At 34.3% G+C, this 5,168-nt stretch overlaps 1 long non-coding RNA gene across 1 annotated transcript; it reads left to right on the top strand.

Annotated features, from left to right (window-relative positions):
* The first annotated feature begins 902 nt into the window (after positions 1-902).
* Positions 903-1,810, top strand: LOC131488478 (uncharacterized). Its single transcript, XR_009250226.1, has 2 exons — positions 903-1,262; positions 1,678-1,810. It is a non-coding gene; the product is annotated as an uncharacterized LOC131488478 (long non-coding RNA).
* The last annotated feature ends 3,358 nt before the right edge of the window (positions 1,811-5,168 follow it).

The raw sequence follows: 5,168 nt of genomic DNA on the forward strand, positions 1-5,168 counted from the left end.
AGGAATCTTTTTATTTGAATAAACACATGCTTTGTTATATTATTAATTTTTTTCAATAAAAAAGTCAACAAATAGCTGAATTGATTTACCGAAAATTATTTGCCGTTTTTGCATGACAAGAGGACTTGGATGAGTCATGTTTTAGCTTCTTGAGGTCAAGTTATTCAGATCTTGCAGGATAAACAGTATTTAATTTCAGTAACAATGTAAAGAGGCAGGTACAGGGTGGAGAGCTGAGAAACTTAAACAAAGAACTATTCATGAAGAGGTCTTTTGTGTGCCTGGGGGAAAAAATGGACCCTGTAGAGGCAAAAAAAAGTTTTCCTTTTTCACTCTAGGTTCTTGGGCTGATCTAATAATTAAATTGACACAAGACAGATTAACAAGAGAAAAACAAATTTAATTCTCACATATGAAAGTTTATAGAACTATGCGACTGGAAGAAGTCACCAAGGTAGGCAGCTTGTGTATCTTTCAGACGAAGAAACAATACATTTGTGAAGAATTGACAAGACATCTGGCTGATGTTTACTAAATTAGTACAGAAGTAACAAGTTTTATTTACAAAGCCTTCTTAGCCTTGAATTCCCTTCTCTCTGGTGATCTGTCTCCTTTCTCCCTGGTACAAGAAGAGTGCCTTTCACGTGGGAGATTTATTTCCAGCTTTCAGGAACTCAAAGGACAGAGTGTTTTTATAATGGCTTTTTCTTAAGTAATTTCAATTTAAAATAATTAATATGCTAAAGTGGCCTATTTGGGGGTATAGCAGGATTCTCGCACAGAAAGTCCTGACACCAAAGCTTTATAATTTCCAGGAAACAACTTTATTCGCAGCGGCACTGCTCAGTTGTGTTCCCACCCAAAGAACTGAACACCGAACGTCACGTGGCAGAGTTTTTAAATACATTTTCTATTTCTTTGTCTCCCCATATATGGTAGGTAACACATTAACATGTAGTCTGATTAAGCAGTCTCCGTTTACAAGGTCATGAGGGATGTTGTCACGCAGGCGGATAGCCAGGTTACCTTGAAGTTTTCTCTCCCTTTTTTTCTCTCTCCTTAGGGAGGGGACCCTACCACAGGGGCAGCCTGCCCTGAATCCCATCAACCCATAACATTTAACTCTTAAAACATAACTTAGTAAATTGATCAGATTTGTTTTTTAAAAAAAAAGGAAAGAAAAAAACCCCTCTGATTCTTCAGTCAAAACCAGCAAGTTTCCAGAAGTGCATTACCTATCACAATAATTTAGCAATTTTAAGGTAATTATTTATTAATTACCTAATTCCTTGTTTTTATGCAATGTCATTAGGCAAAAATAACCACTGTTAAAATTTTAGCAGTTTTTTTATATGTGTTCTTTTGTAAGGGTTAAATTGTAGTGTAGGGCTAACGCCTAGCTTGAAAAATAACAGCTTTGTGTTGATACTGAAGGTTAAGAGATAACAGCCTTGCTTTACTCTTGTAAACTACGCCTCATACTCTTGTAAATTAGGCTTCACCAATTAAGGAAACCAAAGTTCAAAGGAAAGAGCATCAGAGGCAGGGTCAAAGGAGATCCACTGGTTGCAACTTAGAGGCAGAAAGTCTAAAATAAACACATCATTAGGCAATTGTTTCTAACTCATCTGGCAACTATTTCTGACTCATCTGGAAACTTCTTTGTTCTGTTCCCAGGTGATGATAAAACGATGTGATCGGCTATAAAAACTCTGTACCCCGGCTGTTCGGGGCCGCACTCTTATCAAGAGTGTTGGTCCCCTTCGGTCGGCCTTGCCTCTCATTGTAATAAACTTTGTTGTGACTGTCACTGATGCCCGTAGCATTCTGTTTCAGGAGTGGTGTGGATGCAACACTTTCAAAGTTTTACAAAATTGGAGATAAAATACAAAGCTATTATATAATTTCTTAGTAGACATCAGAAAAATGATTTTAAAACTTAATGGAATCAGAAGACAAAACAGAAGATGTTACCATAGAGGGAAATGATATAATATTATTTGAATTGAATATATTTTTTTGGAGAAAATATAGGGAATATTAGAAAAAAAGATAGTGATTGCACAGAATGTAGAACTGAAAGGGGAAGTGTCAATCATGATGAATTTAAATAAAAACTGGAAGAGGAAAAAAAAATTGAATGTACATTTGTATCACATGTATTTTCTCCTAAATCAGGTACATGGTTGTATAACCTGAATATTAAAGAAGTCATTTTTGTTGGAAATTGCCTGTCATAAGCAAGAAGTCTAAATTAAAAAAACAAAACAAAACAGCACAAGTGGAAGCTTTGTGAACTTTGTTTTTATATAAACTCAAACAATGAAAAATTACCGGCTTTTACTGTACCTTGAGTGATTCTGTATTGTTTTTAATACTGTCAATGAATGAAAAAAATCAGGTTTAAAATGCAAATGGGTGCAAAAAATGGCATTTATCATATATGCTCAGAAGCAGAAGAAAATGAAAAGTAACGTCACCCAACTGTTAAGCATTCAGAATTGAAATCTGATTTGAAAATTATTATGTATGTAACTGTTGGTGAGGTAGAATAAAGAGTATTTAAAGGGTAAAATATAGGGGCACCTGGTGGCTCAGTCGGTTGAGCATCCAATTCTTGATTTCAGCATAGGACATGATGCCAAGATCATGGGATTGAGCCCTGCATGGAGCCCTGAGTGGAATCCCCTGTCGGGCTTTGCACTGAGCATGGAGCTTGCTTGCTTAAGATTGTATTTCTTTCTCCCTCTGCCCCTCTGACCGTTTGTGCTCTCTATCTTTCAATTATAATCAAGAAAGGGTAAAATATAAAACCAAATAATTACACTATCATAGATGCACTGAATGAAATCATTTGAATAAGGCAAGATACACTAAGTATTGCTTAATTATCTTAGGTCTGATCTCCATAAGCCCCAGGTAGAACAGTTAACAATTATTATGAGATTTGTGGCTTTCTAAAGTCTAATATTTTTGCATATGAACATAGATATCGTTCAGCAAATGACATAACTGAAAAAAGATGAGATCTACATATTTGGTAGACAATTTACAAACACAGAACAGAATCCAAAATAATGTGAGGGGAAGAGATCTCTGTGACTTGGGAAGATGCTCTCTTCTTCTCATGACATCATGTTAGCACGTTGGCCAAAGCAAAAAGCAATAAAGGGTTTACTGAAGACTGAATTCAAAGTAAATGCTCAAAAAGCTTTTGACAGCAATGTAAAAAATTGTGGGGAAAAAAATGTAACCTGACTAATGTTTGAAATGTGACAGTTTTGAGGTGAAGATGTTATGTCAAGTTGAGAATGGTATCTCCTCAAAAGAAAAAGGTATCTTGTTGTTCATAGATCTGGGAAACTTAAGTGTGCTTCCAATAATAATAGTAATAGTAATAGTAATAGTAATAGTAATAGTAATAGTAATATTATTATTAATATGATAGTACTAGTAGGTTTATCAACAATTAAAAGTCAGAGATATGACAGTGCCACGATTTCGAATGAAAAAAATAATAGATTTTGATAGAAGATCATCAAAAGTAATTCTCAATCATTCCATATCCCATGTTATACATTCCTCAAACCTAATGGTAAAAAATATACCAAAAATCTGTTTTTTATACTTTTGAAATTTTAATTCCATCCAAGAACTATAAATCTACCTTTCAGTTAATTGAAACATGGAAGGGTTTTGAAATATTAATTTCATTTTTTAAATAATTTTTAATTTTTTTAAAGTTTATTTATTTTGAGAGAGAGAGAGCACAAGTAGGGGAGGGGCAGAGAGAGAGGGAGAGAGACGGAACCCCAAGCAGGCTCTGCCCTGTCAGCGCAGAGCCTAACGTGGGGCTTGAACCCACAAACCATGAGATCATGACCTGAGCTGAAACCAAGAGTCCGATGCTCAACCGACTGAGCCACCCAGGCTCTCTGAAATATTAATTTTGAAATCATTACAAAATATATAATATGAAAGTCCATTTGAAGCCATCCCATCACTAGTATTCACTTAGAGGCAGTAAGCAATGCTCTTTTATAAATTATTGATATTTTTACAGATAAATTATCTAGATAAAGGTTAGAATACTAGCCAAAGAAATTCTTTGAAAACACCTATATTTAAATTTATTTCCTCAGTACTAATTTACATGACTATTTTGGTGTGGACATTTCATATTTTAAACCCTATTTATTGAAAATAGAACATACCTATAGAAAACTACATGAGTACAAGTCCGAATGAAATAGAAGTATTTAAGGCAAACATTTTTATAACAACTACCAACATCATCATTCTTTGAGCTCTTCTTTATTTTCTGGCACCTCGAGTTATTCTGTACTTTCTCTGGCCCAGGCCTGGAATTAGCTATGTCTACAAAGATCTCTGGTTCATTTGATTGGGGAAAAATGGCATTTATAAACTGAGATTTGGGGGATGGTTGTGCTCATCACTACTAGAGTATTATTGCTTTCTCAAACAAGATAATCTTTTTTGAAAAAGTTTCAAAGTACAGAAAGAATATAATGGTCTTTCCACAGTTTTAGAGACATATGTAATTTGGAGAATTATGATGATGAACAATCACAACTATGTAAAAATTTACAGTAGAAAGTGATGAATAATATTAAGTAACTGATGAATAATATTAGGTAGATTTCGAGGTACAAGGAACAAATATTGCACTTCACCACCCACCAAATTTTAGTATAGTTGCTCTCCGGACTGAAGTTTTGCCTATATTTGTAGTAGGAGTTACCAGGCACATTTCCAAAACTTTTTTAGCTCTTCAGGAGCTTGCTGAATATTGGTTGGTATTGGAGAACATAGAGTGTCAATATTAATATGCTGTAAAAACTATTTAATGTCCTCAACGCCATAACTGAAAGCCTGCCTAGGACTCATTTCTACAGAAAACAAGGTGTTGTAGCAAATAAGCATGGAAAACACCATGAAGGTGTCATTTTATGCAATCAAGATATGAGCTATTTGTATTACAAATTATTCCATCCTAATGACTTTGGAATGTGAGATTGAGTTCTTTATTGTGATTAGATTTTTAATTCTCTATTATTTTGTGTTAAAAAGTTGATTTACATAACAAACAAAATGACTTCTATTAAGAGTTCTGTTTCACTCTCTGTACAGTTCTTGTTCTTGTTCAC

This window comes from Neofelis nebulosa, chromosome 10, assembly GCF_028018385.1.
Source record: "Neofelis nebulosa isolate mNeoNeb1 chromosome 10, mNeoNeb1.pri, whole genome shotgun sequence".
NCBI classification, from domain to species: Eukaryota; Metazoa; Chordata; class Mammalia; order Carnivora; family Felidae; genus Neofelis; species Neofelis nebulosa.